The sequence below is a fragment of the Amblyraja radiata genome, chromosome 16 (assembly GCF_010909765.2).
Source record: "Amblyraja radiata isolate CabotCenter1 chromosome 16, sAmbRad1.1.pri, whole genome shotgun sequence".
NCBI classification, from domain to species: Eukaryota; Metazoa; Chordata; class Chondrichthyes; order Rajiformes; family Rajidae; genus Amblyraja; species Amblyraja radiata.
The window spans coordinates 9,467,114-9,493,670 of NC_045971.1; the positions used below are offsets into that span (position 1 = coordinate 9,467,114).

The window sequence follows — 26,557 nt, forward strand, 5'->3', positions numbered from 1 at the left end:
GTTAATTGGCTTCAGTAAAATTGTAAATTGTTCTTAGTGTAGGAGGATAGTGCTAGTGTAGGGGTGATCGCTGGTCAGCACAAACTCTGTGTGCCGAAGAGCCTGTTTCCACGCTGCATCTCTAAAGTCTAAATTGATTAAGTTATGTTCCTGTTGAGGTTTTCCTATTGACTCTCTGTTCATGGTTTAGAGCTGATACCAGTGTGTTGACATTTCTCTACCAAACCTAGTCTGAAAATTAACAAGAGGAGCAAACAGGACTAGCTTATATTTTATATGACAAATGATCTCACTGGCACTGAATTCCTCTCACAATTGCCTGTCCTGAACTGAAGATTTACCAGTCATCCAGATGGTTTTATTCTCAAACTAGCTGTTTTAGCATACTTAAGTTCTCAGTTAAACACTAGTGCAGTGCTTAGCACTGTTGCCTCACGACACCACAGATTCAGGCTTCATCCTGATCTTAGGAATTGTCTTGTGGACTTTGCATGTTCCTGTGTGATTGAATGCAACTCTGACACTATCTCGTCGTGCCATGGACCCAGATCACCTCCTCCATCAGGCTATCAGGAGAGAGCAGAGGCCACCCCGACTGAAGTCCCTTCACCCCTTTGCTCCACATGGAAAACAACTCCTAGCATCCATCCAGCCAACTGAGACAAAAGCACACTGGATAGCCACCAAGTGGTCACAGGAGTGGAAGGCAACCTCATCTCCAGTTCACAGCTACATCTCTTCACCAGTTAAAAGCTGTCCAGGGTCTGACCTCCCCAGAGGAGCATGGGTGAAGCTCAACAGACTTCGTACTGGAGTTGGGCGTTTCAATGCCAGCATGTGGAGATGGGGACTCCGCCAGAGCCCAGCCTGTGAATGCGGAGCAGAACAACAGACAGGCAACCATGTCATCTCTGGGTGCCCACTCTACCACCCACCAAATGGAGCTCAGGGCCTGGCAAACATTGACGCAGAGGCAACAACCTGGCTGCTCAACACCTGGCTTGAGATCTAACTATTCCTTTGGTTTATGTTTCATTCGCAAGAAGAAGAAGATTGAATGCTTTTCATCTGGGTGCTCTAGTTTCCTCCCACATGCCAAACAAATGACCACTGTAAATTGCACCTGGGGAAAGTGGGTGACAGAGGAATTAAAGTGGAAAGAAAAATAGTTGATTGGGATGCTAAGAAAAGAATGGGATTTGTAAAATGGTGTTTGATGGTCAGTGGAGATGCAGTCAACCAAAAGGTCTGCTTCTGCACCCTAGATTTAAGTAGAAATGTTTGACAATCTGATTATTCCTGGGTTCTTCTTCACTCATAAACATGAACTGAACCCTTAGTTGTACAGCAGAAATAATTATGACACAAGTTCATAAGTTATAGGAGCAGAATAAGGCCATTCGGCCCATTAAGTCTACTCGGCCATTCAATCATGGCTGATCTACCTTCCCTTCCATTCTCCTACCTTCCGACACCAGTACTAATCAATAATCTCTCTATCTCCACCTTAAAAATATCCATTGACGGCATTCACAGCCATCTGTGGCAATTAATTCCACATATTCACCACCCTCTAACTAAAGAAATTCCTCCTCATCTCCTTTCTAAAGGTACGCCCTTTTGTTCTGAGGCTTTGGCCTCTGGTCCTAGACTCTCCCACTAGTGGAAACATCCTCTCCACATCCACCCTATCCAGACCTTTCACTATTCGGTAAGTTTCAATGAGGTCCCTCTTCATCTTTTTAAACTTAAGACATTAAGAATTCAATTTCTAAATCACATAATGATATCTCTCTTAAAACAGTGGATATATCAGAATAATGCGCAACAGTGCTGCTATCAGTAACACATACCTTCATTCGTAGAATTTGAATAGGTGGTTTATTTATATTCCCCTGATGGTGTTCTAGATGCGAGGCGATTACAGAAATACGATTCAGACATCTGTGGCAGGCTGTGTTTACACTCGGATTTTGTTTGTGAGAGATACTTTTTGGCAATTGTGCTCTAAGCCATGAAGAGATGTTTCCTACCAAGTGGGGAAGAGAAAACAACAATGACAACTTAGTTAAATCTACCTTTGATTTTTCCAGTATCTGCAGTTTTCTTAAATATATCATACCAAACATTTCTTTAGTTTCTTAGTAATAATCCCTGGGATAATAGTCACTGCAAGGGGCGATACTACAGATAATAACGATAAAACAAAACCTAATGGCCCCAAGATGCACATTAAAAAAAACAGAGGAACGGCACCTCTGCTACTTAAGAGAACATCATTAAAATGGGAAATTGTTGGGAAACATAGTTACTACCACTGCTAATTACCTGGGCTACCCCAACAGCAGCTTTCAAACCAGTGATCTCTACCCCGAAGAAGTCACACTTGTCCATGGATTCTACACCACCTTCAGGTTCCTCTCCAAGTCACAACCATCCTGACTTAGAAATATTTTGCTAACCCTTCATTGTTTAAAAAAAATAAACCTGGTTACCTCTTGACTTCTGACCTGCAGAAATGCATCTTCACAAGATTGAATATGTATTACTGTTACTGTTGGAAAACACAAGCTTGTTCCTGTAGTAAATCCTGTTTCCTACGAGATGGATTGCATTTGATGCCTTGTGCTGGCAGGCTCGGAAATATTAGAGGTCAGTGTGCAGCCGGCCCAGGGTCAGAGTCAGGGTCAGGGTCAGGAACACTGGGGAGTACAGGTTCTGGAACAACCTATTCCCATCATCCGTGACTTCCAGGTTCAGAAATCATTAAGCTATTGAGCACGACAAACCCCAGCTACAAATTGTCTTGGGTTTAACTAGGGACTTTGGGCTTTGTTTTTTGCTTAGCACTATATTCATTTTTTTAAATTTATTGAACTTTTTCTATGGTTATTATGTTATCAATTGAGTTCTGTGTTTACAAAGCAGTTGAGCTGCTGCAAGTACAAATTTCATTGTTCCATTTTGATGCATATACCAATTAACGCTGCTTCGGCAATGCCACCAGCATAACTAAGGATGAGTCTTTGTAATTTGTGACTTTGTCAACACTCATTATGGGCGACTACTTTCATACCTTGCCAAGGTATGCAAGCAAAGAATTTCACTGTGACTTGTCACATGTGACAATAAAGTATTCTAATCTATTCTACAACTGAGCTACTCATTGATTATCTTAATATCTTTTATTCCCTTTATTCTGTATCTGTATATGTTATTCATTTTATTCTTTATCTGTGAACTGTGATGGCTATTGTATTCATGTAGTCTTTCTGCTGACTGGTTAGCACGCAACACAGTGCATCGGTACATGTGACAATAAACTAAACTAATAAACTAAACACTCGTGGCAGGTAAATTTGCAGCAGAACCTGGGGTCCAGAATGCATGTTTGTTTCAATACGCTTTGAGTTGAAACATACAAGCTGAAACTTGTCACATCTATGAAGAGAGACTTCAGATTTAATGGTAACCTTGGTTTTTCGCCATCCGTAGAATGTCCTTGCCCCAAACCGTTTGAGTAACGAGGAGTTAGAGCGCTCAACAGTACTATGGGAGCACCTTAGTAATTAGTAATTCAAAGTGGCAAGTCCTCTATAAGGTGAGGAATAAACAAAAAAATACTGGCCTTGTGTGTAATATCCACATTCTATTAATTAACAAATAAAGATCATTTCAAAAGGTGCACAAGTTTAGGAAGGAGCCCTAAGTTGAAAGGGTTAAACTACCTCTCTGGTTACATAACCTGATGACAACCACATGCAGTAAAACACCAAGTATTTCACAAGGCTAGCAAAAACAGCAGATGAAAAACTTCAGTGTGATTTATAGAGAAGAACGCCAAATGACCAGGGCCTAGTTGGAAAACAGGGCCCGGTGTTAACATGGCAGAGACTTGGTCAAGTTGAAGTCTAGGTAATGGAAAGTCAGCATGCCAAGTATTAAAAGCAGAAAATTGTGAAGGTAAAAGGGACCAGATCAATTTCTGGATGGGTCAGATGCCTTGTATGTAGACTGATCCATAAACCTGTCTCCAGCAACATACTTTATTTGCCTCTTTAAGTACAACAGTACACAAGTTTTAAAAAAAAAAGACGTATAGTGTTGGAGTAACTCATCGGGTCAGGCAGCATCCCTGGAGAACATAAATGAATGACGGTTAAGGTTAGGGCCCTTCTTGTGGGGGTGGGGGAGATAGATGGAAAAAAGGAGGGGCAGGACAAAGCATAGGTGAGATGAGGGGGGGTGGGGGGGGGGGGGGGGGGGGGTGTTGATGGTCTTTTGGTTGGACAAAGGCCAGAGATGAAAAAACAGGTGGCGTGAGACCAAAGGTTTGAAGAGTTGCTAATTGTGAAGCCAAGAGGAAGAAATGTAGAATAGAATAGAATGTGCCAGTTAGTTTTCTCACTGGTAGCACTTTCAATTCTGTGGGATCAACCACCAGTCCATGAGCACAAATCATTCCATTTATATCACAACAAAACTGTCTGCGATTCTTTGCCCTGTTCAAATTACTGCTATCAAAAAACTCATTTGCTGTGTCGCACTTTTGAATCTCCTGAGGGTTCCAGGTGCAAAATAAATATAAATCTGTTATTCTACTCTATCCTTTCAAATTACTGTTTTTAGTTTAGGTTGTCTATTGTCATGTGCAGTGTACTTTTCAAGTAGAGTGAAAAGCTTTTTTGTTGCGTGCTATCAAGTCAGCAGAAAGACTATACGTGATTACAATCAAGCTGTGCACAGATGCAGGACGAAGGGAATAACTTTCAGTGCAAGATAAAGTCCGATTAAAGATTGTCCGAGGGTCTCCAACGAGGCAGTTGGTTGTCAGGACCACTCTCTAGTTGCTGACAGGGTGGTTCAGTTACCTGATAACAGCTGGGAAGAAACTGTCCCTGACTCTGGAGGCATTTCTTTACACACTTTGGTACCTCGTGCCAGATTGGAGAGATGAGAAGAGGGAATATCCGGGGTGAGACTCGGTCAAAATTTGGTTTAAGAAACCAACTGAGGAGGTAATTGTGGTGAAGCATTAATGTACACGAAGCATGCTTTATTGATAGGGCAAGTTGGCTTTAATTTTAGAAAATGGTGTCATCTACACCATTCAAAGCTTGGATTCATTACTATACTGACAGGCTGTCCGTCTGGAGACCTTTGATCCCTACTAGAATGTCTAATTGAAATGTCCGTCATTCATTGACACTGACGTATGGCTCGATTTGTTTAAAAATCTGTTCACACTGGCAGGACTCTATCACTGCCTTTAGAGACAAAACAGAAAATGGAGCAGTTTATCGAGTTAAAACTGACATGAAGTCAAAGAACACATCAGAACCCTTTCGTCAATTCAGAAAGATCCAGTCTACCATCTGGGATTACTTTGGATAGGATTACCCAGAGAACAGCAACACCATTGTATGTAAATTAGTATTAACTGGCAAAGTTTTAACAAAAATTTATAACAATCTTTCCATATTGTATAAAAGTTTGTTCCTTTTGGATCCTGAGATTTAATTGGGCTATCACTGTTTTCCCAAACTAATACAAGTCTTTGGCACATATCTCTGTTTTTCTGGTCTTGAATATCTTTTCACTCAAGTAGGCACAGATACCTATCATCTCAAAGATAGACACAAAAAGATGGAGTAACTCAGCATCTACTTCAGAAGAAGGGTCTCTGCCCTAAACGTTACCTATTCCTTCTCTCCAGAGATGCTGCCTGTCCCGTTGAGTAACTCCAGCATTTTCTGTCTATCTTCGGTTTAAGCCAGCATCTTCAGTTCCTTCTTACACCTATCATCTCAATAATAGTGCAAAGTCAAAAATAATGCCCCCAAGTTTATATGGTTGGAATCTATTTGGAGGTAGTAGTGTTTAATAGCCTAACGTTTGTAGGGAAGAAGCTACTCCTGAACCTGGACGTTAGTTTTCTGGCTCCTATCCCCTCTTCCCGACAGCAGGAGTGAAATGAGAATGTGGCCAGGGTGGTGTGAGTCTATGAATATGTTAGCTGCTTTTTTTAAGGCAGCGACTCTGGCCGATCCCTTCGATGGTGGGGAATGTTCACCACTTTTTGTAATCTTCTTTGTTCCTGGGCGTTCGAGTTACCGATCCAGTTTGTAATGCAACAGTCAATTTGCTCTCTGCTGTACAGCTGTAGAAGTTCAAGAGAGTATCCGTTGACATACTGAATATTCTCAATCTTCTAGAGGCGTTGATGGGCTTTATTTATGATTTCTTCAATGTGCTGGGTCCAGGACAGATCTTCAGAGATACACAGGCCCAAGAATTTTAATCTTTTGACTCTCTCTACCACCATTTCATCGATGAAGACAGGTTTGTAGATCCTCATCCTTCCTCTTCCAAAGTCCACAATCAGTGCCGTGGTCTTATTGACGTTGAGAGCAAAGTTGTTGTTCAGGCACCATTTGATCAGTCTCATCATCATCTGTAATTCGTCCAATAGAATTATCAGAAAGACATAGTTCATACTGTGTCTAGCCACACAGTCATGAGTATAGAGTTTGTAGAGCATGCGGCTGAGCATGCACCCTTGAGGTGCTCCTTTGCTGATGGTTATCGAGGAGGAAGTGTTGCTGCCAATTCGTACAGATTGTTTAATATTTGTAAGCAAGCCAGACTGATAAGATCTCACTGTCTCAAAATAGATTTTTATTAAAAAACTGACAAAGCACATCACAAAAAAAACCTATGTGCCACTTGACATGAGGGAATCTATGGCATTCCAAGTTAATTTCAACGATATTTCAAATAAGATAAAAGTTCAACAGCCTGTAGCAGGTTACATCTGACATTTGCTACAACTGATCCTTAAGAATTGTGTGAGGGAGAGTGAGCGAAAAGAGGAATCATTTAGGTATGTAGGGAGGAACTGCGGATGCTGGTTTATACCGAAGACAGACACAAAAAGCTGGAGCAATTCAGTGGGTCAGCAGCATCTCTGGAGAAAAGGAATAGGTGACGTTTCGTGTCGAGACCCTTCTTCAGACTGAGAGTCAGGGGAAAGGGGAACAGGCGTTTTGTACTGCATACCAGATTTTTGTTGGAAAGTAGGCATTCGAGGACAATGATGGCTTGCTGACACACATTCTGTAGGTTCATGCATGATGATAGGTTAAGACAATATGTGCAGGAGTAGGCCATTCGGCCCTTCGAGCCAGCACCGCCATCCAATGTGATCATGGCTGATTATCCACAATCAGTCCCCCGTTCCTGCCTTCTCCCCATATCCCTTGATTCCACTATCTTTAAGACCTCTGTCTAGCTCTCTCTAGCATCCAGAGAACCAGCCTCTACCGCCCTCTGAGGCTGAGAATTCCACAGACTCACAACTGTGTGAAAATGTTTTTCCTCATCTCTGTTCTAAATGGTTTACCCCTTATTCTTAAACTGTGGCCCCTGGTTCTGGACTCCCCCAACATCGGGAACATGTTTCCTGAAGAAACATGTTTCCTGACTTAGCAAGAAACTGGGGAATACTGACAACATCCATGAATACATCGTCAAGGTTGAATCAGATGCATTAAAAGCATTGGAGACAACATTTGTGCAAATGTCAAAATTGTGCATTGAAAGGAAATGTTTAAATTTAAACCATTATTGACTGGCGTACCACAATTCTGTTCTCTCTCTATAGTAACATTTAAATGTGTACTGACTGTTGGGCATAATCGATTTTTTCACCGGGAATTAATAATGACCCTTGGTGGTTTTCTTGGCCTTTCTTCATTCTTGACGCCATAAATCAGAGACACAAGGAAAACAGTACCCCCCTTCACACAATATCCAAAGGAGAAATCAGATAGTTCTTTAAAAAATGCATAATATAGTGCATTTCACAATTTCAAGGTTATCGTTAAGTAGTGAACATCCCAAGTGTGGTCACCGTTGCATAGGAACGATAGCTGCTAATTTGCAGACAGTGTTTTGCCGCATACAGCAATGAAAGATAATCTATGTTAATACTCCTGATTGTGGGATAAATGCATGTATTTGTTTGTGGAGGGCACCAGCTCAAAAACTATCCACCCACCACATCAGGCATCTCCTGCCCCATGAGTGTTAGTGTCTGCTGGTCTCATATTGGCCTAATCAGTAACTCAGATTTGGAGTGTAAGTAAGTCATCCTCGATCTCTAGGGACTCAGAAGAGAAGAATGAGGGATAAATAGTGTCCTGTTCTTCTTCAAAATTGTGTAATTCTTTTTTTTACATTCACAGAGACAAAGGGCAGTTATGCACAAGAAACTGAAGGGTATGTATGCCAGGGAGAGATAAGGGACAGCACATGGGCACTAAATGGACACACATAGTATATGAGCCATGTGCAAACAGAGGGGTCTGCACTTACAAAAGAGAAAGACAGCATGCATGAAAGACACGCAGAAAGGGGCTACACTGACACTGCATCCTCTGCTCAAAATACACCTTAAGTTCATTATTATCTATTCCTTCAATATGCTTTTCCAACAAATGGAATTGACAAATGACATAGAAGCAAATACCTGACAGTTGGTTTTATTAGTTACATTTCTCAGAACGGTACTTAAATTCCGCAGTCTTTGTGCAAAGATCTCTGTGAAAAGAACACTGTAAAAGGACCCTGTACAAGACTAGAAAGAGAATAAAAAGATACATTGGAGCGTTACACACCAATGATTTTACAAGGCAATAATCTCAAACTGTTCCTGTGGTTTATAACCATCATCTAAGCCCCCAGCTGATCTCTGCAGCTGTTTTCTTTTATATTCTGGTATTGCTCATGGTGAGTGAGACAAAAGCGTGGCATCATCAAAGTGTGAAGGGAAGATATGTCAGGAAGCAAGTGTGACACATAAAAAGTACCTGTCAGAGACAAGAATATTTTTTTTATCAGCTCAGTTCCCATGGCATTGCTCACAACAGCAGATTGCAATGTTTTTCAACAAAAGAAGTGAAATTAAGAAAGTATGGAGTATTATAAAAAAAGTGCAGCCCCTTCAGGAAAGCAAAAAAACATTTATCCGAGGTCTAACATCTGTGAATGTGGAAAAAAAGTCAATTTACCATTTAATCCATCCAAACCGGTTACTGTGTATGGCCAAGTTATCACAAACCTCTCATTGCTAACCACTGTCCTCCAAAGCAGCAGCCCATCCCACATTTTCCCCCTCATTTAACCAGCTGTTGGCTACCGCAAACAACACAAGAGAGCAACAAAGAGAGGTCTCAAGCAAGTATCAGAAAAAAACTTTAAAATCAGGTGTCAAAAGAGATCAAGTGGTTCATATAAGAAGTCAGGATAAGACCTCGATAGGTCCATTAAAAAGACTAAAAGGGACTCTCGCTCTAAACTGGAGAAGGAGACGGACGCTCGGCAGCTGTGGCAGGGCTTGCATGCCATCACTCCACACAGGACGAAATCCAGTGCTAGCTCAAACGAGAATGAAGCATCACTCCCAGACAAGCTCAACGTATTTTATGCATGCTTCAATAGGAAGAATGCTGATGTACATGTGACAATTAAAAAAAATAAAAAAAATAAACTCACACTCAATTTACACAAGACTTGAGATTTCAGAAAATACTAACTTCCAAGATTTTACACCAAAAATAAATCTATGATATAGTCAACAATGATCCCTCGGAGAAATGGTTACAAAATACTTATTTCCCAAATATGAAAGCAGATTCTTCTCAGATCCTCTGCATCAACTTCCTGCCTTTCAATGATGTATGCGATCCACTTTCGCAAGCAAGGAGAATCAATCTAGAATTTATGAAAAAAAGCTCTCTCCTCTTTTAGTCTCACATGCATATTATTACACACCTGGGAACCTATTGAAATGATGGTTTTCCACCATCTGAGCAACCAATTCATCAAAGCAAATCTCAAAATCTTTATTTAATTCACAGTAAAAATCCAGCAACGGATGAAAAATAGCACAAATGTCCCAGATAATGTCCCAGGAAAATCCGTGTCAAAAGTAGCACAATTCCATCATCACAGATTACCATCATTAATTCGAGATTTTGAGATTTGCATCTTCTCCGTGGATTGTCACCTTGTTGTGGTGGAGAAGCTTGTGTGGACCTGAGATCCTGAGAGCGATGCCGTCTGGAGCTATGCTCCTGGTAGGGCCACCCATGGCTGTAAGGTGGAGGGGGAGGTCTCTGGCAAAGAGCAATCCAACCAAGACCTTAACGGTGGAACAGGTGGAGGACGATGGCTGACCTTAGTGGAGCGTCACAATGGCTGTGAAGGCGGATGAAGGCTGCAGCAGAAAAAGGTCTCCGGTCATCTTGGACTCCATGCCACCGGATCCTGACCCAGATCTGTCAAGGACCGTGGGGTGCCTGTCTGTGCACCAGTCTCCCCACGTTAAACAAAGTCACGCACAGGTGTCCTCCAGGCGTGCTCCATATAGCACCCGGGAGGGGTGAAGGAAAACACCAAATGTAAACCTACACTGCCTTGTGGCTATTACCTTATTCAGGAAAGGTGAAGACTGGATCCGGCGGAATACGCGGAGGAGACCACCATTTGGCGGTCCAACGGGTAGGTACCCAGCAAAGCGTCGCGGAGCGCAATTAGGGCACAATGTTCACGTAGAACACTGGTGGCCATCCACTGCATCCTGACCTACCGCCGGCCGTCTTGACTACGTCTTGCCACTGGATCCTGATAGACCGGGCCGAGAGAATGAGACTGCCGATTTGCGCAACTCTCCCTCACTTTAATCCAAGTCAAGCGCAAGTCATGACTTCAGGACACGTACCGCCCAACTGGGCGAAGCAGGATCACCACGAGAACGCGTGCAGCTGGGATGGGGCACACCGCAGTAGCTCACAGGAAACTCGCCGCGCGCGGGGCTTGGGCCACTTCAGCTTCTACCGCGGTGCCCACCCAGCTGTGTCCCATATGCTGGCGAGCCTTCCGAGCCCGGATCGGACTCACCAGTCACCTCCAGACGCACAAACAAAAACACTGAAGTCATGGTCTTCTTCGACTATGAAGGACAAACAACAACAACAACAACACCATCATTAAATTCACAAAACCAGCAATAACAAAATTCCAAAGAAATTTGAAGGGAATGTGTGTAAAAGTAGCATATCTTAAAAAGGGGAGCGAAAGACAAAGTGAGCTTTTCAGGTATTTAAATTTTGTCTGGAAAAGAACATAAAAATTGACAATAAATAATTTTAAAAACACCACCGCTGAATCAAAGATAGACACAAAATGCTGGCGTATCTCAACGGGTCAGACAGCATCTCTGGAGAAAAAGAATAGGTGGTGTTTCGGGTCGGAATCCTTTTTCAGACTGAAGATGGAGATGCTGCCTGGACATGCTGAGTTACTCCAGCATTTTGTGTCTATCTTCAGTATAAACCATCATCTGCAGTTGCCTCCTACACTACCATGGAATCATACTTGCTGAAACAGGGAGTACCTGGATGAGATGTTCTCCAGTGATTTTTTTGGCATTGAGTGTAATTTGATGCCATGTGTTCGATGTGCTGCCATAACATTCCCATGCTCAAATGTGCTTTCCTTAAAGAGACAGGTTGAATTCACTTAGCACTACAGCGATACTGAATAAAATGGCACTTAAGTCAATAGGCTTGACAAGATATACATGGTTCCTTCTATTCATCACCTTAACGTTCACACAGCATCGTCAATGGTAAAACTGAATGTCGTTTGTCCATTCCCTCCACAGATGCTGCCCGACCCGTTGAATTCATCAAACATACTAGATTCCAGCTTCTTGTGTCTCCAAAACTGAATACTTCCTCAGCTCAAAAATGATACAGCTCTTCCAGAAAATTCTGTATCTCAATTATTACAGTAATTTTTGTAGCCAACAAGTGCACTTTATTGAAATCTTATTTGAACACCAAACATAATATTATGCCCAAAATAAACTAATATTTTATAAAATCAACATTAACACAAATAACACGGTCGATTGAATGATTCAGTGCCCTTTCATTCCTCTTGAAGACTGGGTCAGACCAATAATAATGTTTTCTCCCTAAATTTCAGGCTCATTGGGTCACATCAATTCAGTTCTTAGGAGATGCAAGTCTGTGGTGTAAAACTGCCAAGGGCCTTATTAACTGGTAGATATTCAGTTCAAAGGACAAGCTTGTACAATAAAAAATGTGATTTGATTTTTGAGTATTATTGAAAATAAACACGCATGAATACCACAAATCTAGCAAAGGAAATCAATAAAGCTAAAATATTGTTTTTTCATAAAGAGATAAAAGACTTCCGTGGGTCCAAAACATGTTTATGACAAGGTGGAGAATCTGTGGAAGTCCGTGGAGGCCAAGTCATTGGGTATTTTTAAAGCTGAGATTGACAAACTTTGATCAGTAAAGGTGTCAAAGGTTATGGGGAGAAGGCAGGCGAATGGGGTTGCGAGGGATAGATCAGATATGACTGAATGACTCGATCATTGACTCTAATGGCATAGTTCTACTCCTACGACATGAACTTTATCAGGAAGATCCAAGGAACACTGAATGAGCTAATTCAAAGCAAAATAGTTAGCCACAAAAAGATCTTGCACTGTGCACGTAACCAGGAAAGTAACCAGCTTGGGATCCCTCTTTCTTAGTTTAATTTCTTCTTCAATTTCTCTGAAATGCCAGCCCTAATTCAAAGATTAAGCCATCAAGAGGTGGGACCTCTAAATCAGTGCAAAAGCGCTGTTACCATACTTGATACAGGGAAAAGCAAGAGATAAGTGAAGAAGTACATACTGATTTTGCATTAATGCTGTACCGAGACACCAGTTTCAGAAGCTGAAGAACTTTAACTGTATATATTGAAATTAGAGTTTTCTGCTGACCAATGTAAAATTCAGGAATCCTTTCACCACAGCCAAACTGTCTTAAGCTATCGGAGTAGTACGGGATGGAGTTCAGACAGAACTATTGACAGAGCACCCTCAACAAATGCATTTCTCCGGTCTTTGTTCTCAACTTTATATGAAAACATCCCTCCTGCTGTAACTGAGCACATTTTTAAACATCCCTTCACCTCCTCTGGTTAAAAACTAAATCTGAAATTCTCAGCCCTCTGATCTATAGCGAGGCGGTGAGTGATACAAGGCACAGCTGAAACAGACCAGAAACGTCTTGGGTTCAGTTTCTGTTACTGGAACGCGTGAAACAATTGATCTCAATATCCCTACAGTTAAATTGACAGAGTCTGGGATTCTACTTCTGACCATGGTCCAAATTCCCATTAGAAACACGACAAGCTTCAGATGAACAGCCATGGGCTCAAGATTAGATGAAACTTTGCCACGTAGTTTAGTTTAGAGTTACAGCACAAAAAAGGCCCTTTGGCACACCTGGTCCACGCTGACCAGCTATCACCCTGTACACTTGTACTATCCTGCACACTACAGACAATTTACAGTTTTACCGAAGCCAATTAACCTACAAACCTGTATGTCTTTGGAGTGTGGGAGGAAACCAGAGCACCTGGAGAAACCACACTTGGTCACGGGGAGAACGCATAATCTCCGTACAGACAGCACCCGTAGCCAGGGTCTCTGTTGCTGTAAGGCAGCTACTCTACCGCTGCGCTACCGTGCCTCCTCCTCCCCACTTGAAGCACTCTCATTCTGAATTGAAGTTCACACATTAAGATTGAAGAATCGAAATGAAGCGGCAACATTTTACACAACTTTGCTAGATTACTAACTCATTAATTACATTTACAAAACAAATGATGTTCCTTTCCATCGAGATATTTCCCCTCAGTGTGACCAAATTCCCGAGTCAGAAAGGGTTTGATTTCAATGAACAGATTTTTTTTTATGGTTTTCACGTCAAAATCTGTCAAAGATTATTTTGCAGCTATATTTGCAGACATCATCACCTTTCACACACACCAACAGCTGAGCCACCAGACAAATCTGAAATTAAATGATTTTGCAAATGCCGAACATAAATTTCACATTAGCCCATATATATTGTAGAAACAAAGAACTGCATATGCTGGTTAATAAAGTCTGCATGTTGTTCTATACTGGCCAGCTGCACATCATAACCCATTCTAATCAAAATCTATTCTGTTCAGTCCAAACTTGTAAGAAACAATGGATACACGCAGTAATCAAAGTAGTAGCTCAGCTTTGTTGCCAACAGTGACATCTGAACTCCTTAATGAGATTACTGCCTTGTAATCACTCTCAATTAGACACTACATAAGGCAGAGAATTAAAAATATTAATTTAATGTTGTCATTAAACTATGGAAATACTTACACTGAATTCCTGCAGTTTTGCTTATTTATTAGTTTCTTTGAAATTTAATCCATCCTTCTTTGCCTCAGAAAACATGGATATATGACTTTCCATCCGTGACCCTAGGCTTACAGCTAAATTGCACAAAGTCAGGTTCCACAAAAAGCACAAAGTTACAAAGGAACAATTAATTCAAATGGGGTTAGTTTGCTGAAAAACTTTGGCTTGGAACACAGAGGATCCTCAATTGCTACTCTTCAGGTTTCAAGAATCATGTGACATCCACCTAACAGGACCACAGTTTAAAGCCGCCTCCAAAAGACAAAAGAAATAATGCAAACTTCTCCCGGCGTTGCATTGAAATGGTACCCTAGCCTGTAACACTGCAAATGCTTCCAACCATAGATTAGATTAGATTTTTTTTTTTTATCGAACATTAAATATGATTTTAGGGCTTCAGCAAAACCTTTTAAAATATTTTTGAAAAAAAACTTTCCAAAAGCAAAATACTGCAGGTGAGGGAAACCTGAAACAGAAAATGACAATGTTCAGCAGGTCAAGCACATGTGTAGAGAGAAAGGAAAATTAATATTTCAGGTTAATGACCTTTCATCAGATCTGAGAAAAGTTAGGGTATTGAGATATAGTACAAAAGAGGAAGGAAAGGAGAGAAAGTACGGTCAGAGATAGGATGTAAAGCACAAAAGAGCAAATGGGAGCTCTGGTGATAATATAAGGTAAAATAATGTGGTAAAGGAATTGGTGAATACTTTAAAAAAAAGTATAATAACTTGTTATTTAATAACCATGTTTAATACTTCATGTTTAATGAAAAAATTGGAAGCAATTACAAAGCTGTCATTCAATCTCAGAGATTATTGTTATAAAGCAGATATAAAATACCTTTTAACATATTAATTCTCAGGAACTATGCAGAGTGCTTTCAGTTCAATTTGTTTTACATAACTATAAATAGGTAGTAGATAAGTTCAGCTGCCATTCTGTGCACAATATACCAGACAAATTCAATGATGACTTCAAGTTAGAATTTTAACCAATTTACCAGAATCCTTTAACCTGTGGATATAATATACAAGTTGAATTTTACAAAGACAGTTGTTTCTAGGTCCATTTCTCCATCAACTATAACAACATTTATAACTGATGCACACACATGTTCATTGAAGCTTAGATTGCCACAATGTTATTTGCTGCAAAAAAAGAATGATCGAGAAAATAATTCTGTTGTTGAGAAATTCTATCACAGATGCAATTCATGCAGAGAAGAATAGATTATCTACAACTCATTACGAGGCATTAAACTCTGCAGGGCTCAGATGCTGTTAGAAAATGGAACAGTAATGGCTTCAATTATTTTAAGAACAATTTACATACAATAAATTCAGGGGTTAATCTTCGACACGTTAGCACCAGGGACCTTTACCCCTCCAAACTTTTGTTAAGAGCTGTGCGGTCCAATATTTCACTCAGACTGGCATCCAACCTGCCAGTCCAAATAACAATCAGCAACAGGCTATTCAACCATGAAGGACATCAGATACAAACTGCTTGAATTCTCTGGTTTTAGGTCACCTCTAATTAAACCTCCCCCCCACCCCCCACCATATCCTGGATTCGCACCTATTTCTCCATTCTCCCTCGTCCTACATTCCTTCCTCTGGCTTCACAATTTGTAACTTTCCAATCCTTCTGTATTTGACCGTATGTTTTAATCTCTGAATTTTGTTCCAATCATCTGCCTATCAAACCACATTGCCTGTGTGCGCCTATTACCTGCCACTGAGGATATGCACGAAAAGCTGGAGTAACTCAGTGGGTCAGGCAGCACCCCTTGGAGAAAAGGGATAGGCGACGTTTCCGGTTGAGACCTTTCTTCAGACCCTGTCCTGCCTCTCCTCTCTCCCAGTTTTGTGCCCCCCCCCCCCGCCTCCCTCCCCTCCCCAGCATTTCTAGCAGGGGTCAATAGATTAAGATCAGTACCTCCTCTCCAACCCATCCATCGGCCACTACCACTCACATCCAGATAATTCAATGCACTACCATATAACCATATAACAATTACAGCACGGAAACAGGCCATCTCGACCCTTCCAGTCCGTGCTGAACACGTATTCTCCCCTAGTCCCATATACCTGCGCTCAGACCATAACCCTCCATTCCTTTCCCGTCCATATAACTATCCAATTTATTTTTAAATGATAAAAATGAACCTGCCTGCACCACCTTCACTGGAAGCTCATTCCACACAGCCACCACTCTCTGAGTAAAGAAGTTCCCCCTCATGTTACCCCTAAACTTCTGTCCCTTAATTCTCAAGTCATGTCCCCTTGTTTGAATCTTCCCTACTCTCAGTGGGAAAAGCTTATCCACGTCAACTCTGTCTATCCCTCTCATCATTTTAAAGACCTCTATCAAGTCCCCCCTTAACCTTCTGCGCTCCAAAGAATAAAGCCCTAACTTGTTCAACCTTTCTCTGTAACTTAGTTGCTGAAACCCAGGCAACATTCTAGTAAATCTCCTCTGTACTCTCTCTATTTTGTTGACATCCTTCCTATAATCAGGCGACCAAAATTGTACCCCATACTCCAGAATTGGCCTCACCAATGCCTTGTACAATTTTAACATTACATCCCAACTTCTATACTCAATGCTCTGATTTATGAAGGCCAGCACACCAAAAGCTTTCTTTACCACCCTATCTACATGAGATTCCACTTTCAGGGAACTGTGCACAGTTATTCCCAGATCCCTCTGTTCACCTGCATTCTTCAATTCCCTACCATTTACCATGTACGTCCTATTTTGATTTGTCCTGCCAAGATGTAGCACCTCACATTTATCAGCATTAAACTCCATCTGCCATCTTTCAGTCCACTCTTCCAACTGGCATAAATCTCTCTGTAGACTTTGAAAATCTACTTCATTATCCACAACCCCACCTATCTTAGTATCATCTGCATACTTACTAATCCAATTTACCACACCACCATCCAGATCATTGATGTACATGACAAACAACAGTGGACCCAACACAGATCCCTGTGGCACCCCACTAGTCACTGGCCTCCAACCTGACAAACAACCATCCACCAATACTCTCTGGCATCTCCCATTCAGCCACTGTTGAATCCATCTTGCTACTCCACCATTAATGCCCAACCATTGAACCGTCTTAACCAACCTTCCATGAGGAACCTTGTCAAAGGCCTTACTGAAGTCCATATATACAACATCCACTGCTTTACCCTCATCAATTTCCCGAGTAACCTCTTCAAAAAATTCAAGAAGATTAGTCAAACATGACCTTCCAGGCACAAATCCATGTTGACTGTTCCTAATCAGACCCTGTTTATCCAGATGCTTATATATATTATCTCTAAGTATCCTTTCCATTAATTTGCCCACCACTGACGTCAAACTAACAGGTCTATAATTGCTAGGTTTACTCTTAGACCCCTTTTTAAACAATGGAACAACATGCGCAGTACGCCAATCCTCCGGCACTATTTCCGTTTCTAATGACATTTGAGTCCGAGTTTCAAAGGACAAAGATGAAACCTTCGAGCTTCCACATGGCTTTTCCATGATCCGTGTTCTGCATGACACACTACTCAATGCTTTCTATGCTCAATAAACAGTGTTCACTGTTTAATGAACAGCAACATTCTAGGTGCTCATTGTTAAGGGCCTGTCCCACGAGCATGCGACCTGCATGCGGCAAGCACGACCTAAAGGGCCGGTCCCACCAGCATGCACCTGCATGAGGCAAGTGCGACCTAACGTGGTTGCTTGAGCCGTACAGCCTCGCGGGGCCGGTCCCACTTCGATCGCTGGAGCTGTATGGAGTTGTGCGGAGCTGGTCCCGACATCGCGCAGGGCTCAGAAAAACTGACCGTGTTTAAAAATTCCGCGCGGCAACGGCGAGTGACAGCCGCCTCAATGCCGTGTCACTCACTCGACCTCCGCGCGGCTCCCGCTTCTGGTTTGGTCGCGCTTGCCGCATGCCGTACGACTCAAGCGACCACGTTAGGTCGCACTTGCCGCATGCTGGTGGGACCGGCCCTTTAGGTCGCGCTTGCCGCATGTAGGTCGCATGCTCGTGGGACAGGCCCTTAAGTCAATGACATTCATGATAAAGAACTGGGAACACAATTGGGTTTGACTCCAAGATCTACAAATGAAACACTTTGGCGAAGCTCGGGAAAATGGGTACATCCATGGATAAATGAAAGAGTCATACAGCATGGAAACAAGCCTTTCTGCCCAAATCAATCAAATTGCCTCATCTACACTGGTACTACCTGCCCGCATTTGGCCCATATCACTCAAAACCTATTTTTTAAATGTTGTGATAGTACCTGCTTCAATTACCCCCTCTGGCAGTTCGTTCCATATGCCCACTACCCTCTGTGTGAAAAAGATGCTCCTCACGTTCCTATTAAATCTTTTCCCATCTCACCTAAAACCTGTCCTCTGGTTCTTGATTTCCTTATTCTCGGAAAAAGACTCTGTACATCGAGCCTATCTATTCTTCTCATGATCTTTACACCTCTCTAAGATCACCCCTCATCATGCTGAACTCAAAGGAATAAAGTCATAGCCTGCCCAACCACTCCCTATAGCTCAGGCCCTCAAGTCCTGGCAACATCCTCGTAAATCCTCTCTGCACTCTTTCCAACTTAACAAAATCTTCCCTATAGCAACCCTGGACTAAGTCTCCAACCTGGACAGCTAGAACTACATTTATGGAATGCCTTTCATTAGGTCAAAGTCATCAATGTCTTCAGTCCATCTAAACCCAGCCTCAGGTCTCGTACTAGTAGGATGAGGAACAGCTTCTACAATAATACCATCACATTGCTGAACTCGGAGTCCCGCCAATAGATTTCTCCAGTCCCTCCGTCCACATTGTTTGATTATTCTGTATTTTTATTTCTATATTGAACTACTACTACGGACTGACGCTAAACTGCATTTCGTTGTACCCATACTTGTATTTGTGCAATGACATTAAAGTTGAATTGAATTGAATTGAATTGAATTGAATAAATGTATAACGGCAGCCCAAATAATGACAATAACTTCTCTAGCCTTCTTCAAAATACAAACTTAGGTCCATGCCTGATCCATCATGGAACGAGGTTAAGGTGATCTCTATATATCCATGATTTTTACAAGTTTAGTTAAGTTTATTGTCACATTGCATACTATCATAAAACACCACAGAATGTTTGAATTTATCCAAACAAAAAACAAGTGAAATGCAATAGTTTTGATTATAGAAGCAAAATGCTGGAGTAACTCATCAGGTCAGGCAGCATCTCTGGAGAAAAGGAATAGGTGATGTATAGGGTAGAAACCAGATTATGCATTATTGATTATTATTGATTTTACCATTTTGTTGAGCCAACATCTCCACATTAGTATTTCCTGATCTAGGAGGTGTGAATATCTTCTAGATTTAGACCACCATTAAAGATTCTATTGTTTATCGTTTAAAGACACAAAAAGCTGGAGTAATTTAGCGGGACAGGCAGCATCTCTGGAGAGAAGGAATGGGGGTGACGTTTCGGGTCGAGACCCTTCAGGGTCAGTGTTTTGCATCTTTAGGAGTAACGATGCAGAAGGGTCAATGTTTTGCATCTTTAGGAGTAAAGGTGCAAAACGAAAAAAAAAACTTTCAAAACAAACCGAAACCACCAGTTCCAAAAACAATTGCGTTCAGCTCAAACTAGTTTAAGTGACTTCACGCAGAAGGATGACAATGTTTGGACTGCAACTGTAAATATTTGCACATGTTGATTAACTGTCAGGTAAACTGTGTAAATAATAAGAGTGTGAACTGAACACATCAAAGGGTATTTGATTATTTGATGCCAAGCGTGTCTGGTCAGCTTCCAGGGGGGGTGGGGTGAGGGGGGGTGGCCCGGGAGCAGCGTGGCCGGGCCGGGTCGGGTCGAGCGGGCAAACTCCCCCCCTCCCCTCCCCTCCCCTCGCCGCCGCCGCCTCACGGAGCCCCGAGGCCCCGCCTGATGCTCCCCGGCAGCCCCGCCTCTCCATTTGCCTTTTCCCTGCCTCCTTCTCTCGGCGGCGAGTCCCGTCCGCCCTCTCTGGCCTGGAGCAGGGCTGCGGCTGCCGAGGTTGAGGGGGGGGGGGGGTGAAGAGAGGAGCGGTCAAACGGCGCGGCTGGACGCGGGCCAGAGGCGTTGCTTTTACTCACTGTCGGGGAGATGCGGGCGGGCGGCGGTTGGTTCTGATTGCGACCGGGCGCGCGGGCTCCACACACACACACACACACTTCGCCACCACCGGCGCCAACGGCTCGCTGCGGGCGCCGCTGGGTCCTAACGCCCGGCCGCCGGGTTAGGAGCTGCCTCCTGACCCGCCCCAGCCCAGCCCAGCCAGGTGATGGTGCTGGCGCCGCCAGGAATACCACAGGCTGTCACACACAGAGAGTGGTGAATCTCTGGAACTCTCTGCCACAGAAGGTAGTTGAGGCCACAGTTCATTGGCTATATTTAAGAGGGAGTTAGATGTGGCCCTTGTGGCTAAAGGGATCAGGGGGTATGGAGAGAAGGCAGGTACAGGATACTGAGTTGGATGATCAGCCATGATCATATTGAATGGCGGTGCAGGCTCGAAGGGCTGAATGGCCTACTCCTGCACCTCAGATCAGATTCAACTTTAATTGTCATTGTCCGTGTACAGTACAGAGACAACAAAATGCATTTAGCATCTCCCTGGAAGAGCGACATAGCATATGATTTGAATAAATATTTACATTAGCATATATACAGACATAGTGCTTTTCCTGTGGGAGGAGTGTGGGGGGTGATTGGCAGTCACCGAGGTACATTGTTGAGTAGAGTGACAGCCGCCGGGAAGAAGCTGTTCCTGGACCTGCTGGTTCGGCAACGGAGAGACCTGTAGCGCCTCCCGGATGGTAGGAGGGTAAACAGTCCATGGTTGGGGTGAGAGCAGTCCTTGGCGATGCTGAGCGCCCTCCGCAGACAACGCTTGCTTTGAACAGACTCAATGGAGGGGAGCGAGGAACCGGTGATGCGTTGGGCAATTTTCACCACCACCTATTGTCCATGTTTCTATGTCTGTTTCTTTGTTTTCAGTGCCTGTCAGATTACCACAGGGTTGCAGTGTTTTGTACCTACCCCTAACTTGATTAACCCAGGCTGCAGGGTTCCAGTGCCCGTCAGATTACCACAGGGTGGGGTGGGAGATTGCAACCTTCACCTGTTTCGACTAATGCAATCAACAGCCCGACGTGCACAAACATATAGAACAAGTTGACCTACAATTTTAGGCTGTGCACGCCATACGCAATAAGACGACGACCACAGGGTTGCAGGGGTTTAGTACCCGGAAGATTACCACAAGATACAAGATTGTAGTGTCTGTAAAATTACCCCAGGCTGCAGGGTTTTATAATCCCCACTCTGGCCTGGAGCAGGGCTGGAAGCAGAACAGTACCTGTACCGGTATAAAAAAACTGTCTAACTTTCAGTAAAGTCCCTGGTGGGCTCTTCGGAAGGTACAAGGAAAGGTACAAACATTGTGGACCAAATGGCCATTCCTATGCTGTATAATGTGCCTACCCGATTTCCTTTTGAGATTATTAAATATATCCCCCTATACCCTTCTTGGAGAGTTCCACCATTACTGCCTCAAAAGCATGCAAAAGCTTCCTCTCCACAATCCACTTTCTCCCCCATTGCCTCCTGTCCAAAACCTTAAATTTGTGTTTTGAAACAATTGCATCAAGAGCCAACAGGAAGTGCTTTGTGGCATAACCAAATTTCCAGTCAATTTCTTTAACAGCAAGGAAAATGCATGTGTTTCCCAACCTGAATGTGTAGCTAAAATCCCTCATCTCTGAAACCATTCTGGAGAAACTTACTTGTACCTTCCAGTGGAACTGTACACTATTCCTACATCTCGGTGATAAGAACTGGGCGCAATATTCATTGGTTACGACCTAACTGGAGATTTATAAAGGTTAAGTACTCTGCATCTTTATTTACAAAGCCAATGATCTCTCATGTTATAATTAACTCCTCTCTCACCATGTCCCGCCAGGTGCAAAGAGTTCTGCACAGGAATCGCAGGTCCTTCATTCCTGCATGATCGAGACGTGCCAATGCATTGCAGGTCCCCTCATTCCTGCATGATCTCGAGACGCGCCAATGCATTTATGTTGCTTCCCCAACTGCTAAAAGAATCACAGCGCACTTCCCTGTAATAAATCAAGTCTGCCACATGTCTTCCCATTCCACTAATCTATCTATATCCAGTTATGGAAATATGGAACTGCAGATGCTGGTTTACAAAAAAGTGCTGGAGTAACTCAGCAGTTCAGCCAGCATCACTAGAACTGAATGGTCCTGATCTGAAGTGTCACCTATCCATGCCCTCTAGAGATGCTGTGTTTAAGGAGGAACTGCAGATGCCGGAAAATCAAGGGTAGACAAAAGTGCTGGAGAAACTCAGCGGGTGAGCAGCGCCTCGTATTCCGTTTGGGCAGTTTGCACCCTAGCGGCATAAACATTGACTTCTCCAATTTCCGGTAGCCCTAGCTGTCTCCTCCCCCCCTTTGCAGCTGTCCCTCAGCCCTCGTGCTCCTCCTCTTCCTTTCTTCCCTCTTTCTCCCCCCACCACCACATCAGTCTGAAAAAGGGTTTTGGCCCAAAACATTGCCCATTTCCTTCGCTCCATAGATGCTGCTGCACCTGCTGAGTTTCTCCAGCACTTCTGTCTACCTCTAGAGATGCTGCCTGACCCACCCAGTTATTCCAACACAGTGCCGCTAGGGTACTGGGACAGGGGGGATCTGTTCTGTAAGGACGGACTTCACCTGAACGGTGCTGGGACTGGGGTCCTGGCAAATCATATAACTAGGGCAGTAGAGAGGTCTTTAAACTAAGTAGCGGGGGGGAGGTATCAAGGGGGGTAATAACGGCAGGGGTAGAGGAAATAGAGCAGGGTATCAGTGGGGAAGCGGAAAGTCAAAATGTGACAGGAGACAGAATGTGTGAAGATAAAGCTCTAGATGTAAAAGGGGCAAAAACGGAAAGGAAGGGTAGTAAAAATCATCTGAAAGTGCTTTATCTAAATGCACGGAGTATTCGTAATAAGATAAATGAATTAACGGTGCAATTAAATATATATAGTTATGATATCGTGGCCATTACGGAGACATGGCTGCAAGGAGATCAGGACTGGGAGTTAAATATAGAGGGGTACTCGACAATTAGGAAAGATAGACAGGAAAGAAAGGGAGGAGGGGTGGCCCTTTTAATAAGGGAGGGAATAACGGCAATAGAGAGGAAGGATATTGCGTTGAAGGATCAGGATAGTGAAACAGCTTGGGTACAGATAGAGAATAATAAGGGGAAAAAAACACTAGTGGGTGTAATTTATAGACCTCCAAATAGCTGTGACGCTGTTAGTCAGAACATAAATCTGCAAATAGTTGACGCATGTAAAAAGGGAACTGCTGTAATCATGGGGGACTTCAATTTTCATATTAATTGGGCAAACCAAACTGGGCAGGGTAGACTAGAGGAAGAGTTTATAGAATGTATTAGAGACGGGTTCCTAGAACAGTATGTCACCGAACCGACAAGGGGGGAGGCAATCTTGGATCTGGTCCTGTGTAATGAAGCAGGATTAATTAAAAATGTCATAGTTAGGGACTCGTTGGGAACAAGTGACCACAATATGGTCGAATTCCATATTCAAATAGAAGGGGAGCAGGTTGAAACTCAGGCTAGGGTGATTAGTCTAAATAAGGGGGATTATGAAGGTATGAGGACTGAGCTGATCAAAGTTGACTGGGATAGCAGACTCAAGAATAAGACGGTACATGAGCAGTGGTGTACGTTTAAGGGTATACTGTATAACCTTCAAGAAAAATTTATTCCTATGAAGAAAAAAAGGGGTAAGGGTAAGAACAGTCAGCCATGGCTCAGTAAAACTATAAAGGATAGTATTCGGCTGAAGGCAAGGGCATATAAGGTAGCCAGAGATAGTGGGAGGGTAGAGGATTGGGAAGCATTTAAAGGTCAGCAAAAAATAACTAAAGAGATTAATTAAGACGGGGAAAATAGACTATGAAAGGAATTTAGCGAACAACATAAAAACTAATAGTAAGAGTTTTTATAGCTATATAAAAAGAAAAAGGGTGGCTAAGGTGAACGTTGGTCCATTGGAGGGTGAGACTGGAGAGTTGTTGGTGGGGAACATGGAAATGGCAAAGGCATTAAACGAGTATTTTGTATCAGTCTTCACCATAGAAGACACAAAAAATATTCCAACGCTGGATAAACAGGGGGCGGTAGGAATGGAGGAGCTAAATACTATTAAGATCACCAAGGAGGTGGTATTAGGGAAATTAATGAGACTGAAGGAGGATAAATCCCCTGGGCCTGATGGATTACATCCAAGGGTCTTGAGGGAGATAGCGGTGGGGATTGTGGATGCATTGGTGATAATTTTCCAAAACTCCCTGGAGGCAGGAACGGTCCCAGTGGATTGGAAAATGGCCAATGTAACACCTATATTTAAAAAAGGAAGTAAACAGAAGGCGGGTAACTATAGACCGGTTAGTCTAACATCGGTGGTGGGTAAAATGTTAGAGACAATTATTAAAGAAACACTAACGGGGCACTTGGATAAACATGACTTCATCGGACAGAACCAGCATGGTTTTGTGAAGGGGAAGTCCTGTTTAACGAATCTGCTCGAATTCTTTGAGGAAGTAACAACCCGGGTGGATAAAGGGGAACCGGTGGATGTGGTATACTTGGACTTCCAAAAGGCTTTTGACAAGGTGCCACATAAGAGACTATTGCTAAAAATAAAAAATTATGGGATTGGGGGTAATATATTAGCATGGGTAGAGGATTGGCTAACAAATAGGAAGCAGAGAGTGGGGATAAATGGTTCATACTCGGGATGGCAACCGGTAACTAGCGGGGTTCCGCAAGGGTCGGTGCTGGGACCCCAGTTGTTCACAATTTATATAAATGATTTGGAGGAGGGAACCAAGTGTAATATATCAAAATTTGCGGACGATACAAAAATGGGAGGAAAAGTAGGGGATGAGGAGGATAGGAAGAGTCTGCAAAAGGATATAGATAAGCTAGGTGAGTGGGCAACAACTTGGCAGATGAAATTTAATACTAATAAATGTGAAGTCATTCACTTTGGGAAAAAAAATGATAGGGCAAGTTATTTTCTAAATGAGGAGGAGCTGCGTTGTAATGCAACGCAAAGGGATCTAGGGGTATTAGTACATGAATCACTAAAAGTTAGTATGCAGGTGCAGCAAGCAATCAGGAAGGCCAATGGAGTTTTGGCCTTTATTGCTAGGGGGATTGAGTATAAAAACACGGAGGTCTTGCTGCAGCTGTACACAGTATTAGTGAGACCACATTTGGAATACTGTGTACAGTTCTGGGGTCCATACTTAAGAAAGGATGTACTAGCCCTGGAGGCAGTGCAGCGAAGGTTTACAAAATTAATTCCTGCAATGAGGGGATTGACATACGAGGAAAGGTTAAGTAGGCTGGAACTCTACTCTTTGGAGTTTAGAAGAATGAGAGGCGATCTCATTGAAACATATAAGATCGTGAGGGGCCTTGATCGGGTGGATGCACCGAGGATGTTCCCAATGATCGGGGAAACTAGAACTAGGGGACATAGTTGCAGAATAAGGGGGGGCTCTTTTAAAACTGAGATGAGGAAGAACTTCTTCACCCAGAGGGTGGTTAATTTATGGAATTCACTGCCCCAGGGAGCAGTGGAAGCAGAAACTTTAAATATATTTAAGACTAAAATAGATGGTTTTTTAGCTGCCAAGGGGATAAGGGGCTACGGGGAGAGGGCAGGGATATGGACCTAGGTATGGTTAGTATAGTAAGACCTGAGTGATCTCCTGGACAAGTGTCGATCGCCTGGATTGGGGTCGGAGAGGAATTTCCCGGATTTTTTTCCCGAATTGGACCTGGGTTTTTATCCGGTTTTTTGCCTCCCCCAGGAGATCACGAGGTTCTTGGGGTGGAGAGGGGTGATAGCGGTATAAAGGGGAGGGTAGTGTCTTGTGTTCTGTGTCTTGTGTCTACTGTTTGTGGGTAAGTGTGTCTGTTTAGTGTTCAGCCATGAGCGAATGGCGGTGCGGGCTCGACGGACCTGGTGGTCTACTCTCGCACCTACTTTCTATGTTTCTATGTTTCTATGCCCTTTTAT

General features: G+C 43.0%; 1 protein-coding gene across 3 annotated transcripts in view; it reads right to left on the bottom strand.

The window, feature by feature from the left end:
• Window positions 1-20,629, bottom strand: part of rara (retinoic acid receptor alpha) — a 541,920-nt gene extending 521,291 nt beyond the window's left edge. For 2 of the 3 annotated variants that reach the window (XM_033035045.1, XM_033035043.1), the window contains exons 1-2: window positions 20,517-20,629; window positions 1,854-2,029 (exon numbers count right to left, since the gene is read on the bottom strand). The gene's annotated coding sequence lies outside the window, so the exon portion shown is untranslated. Of the gene's footprint in view, window positions 1-1,853; window positions 2,030-4,871; window positions 4,908-20,516 lie in introns of those variants that run through there. The other variant, XM_033035044.1, reaches the window with a different exon arrangement.
• Window positions 20,630-26,557: the final 5,928 nt, after the last annotated feature.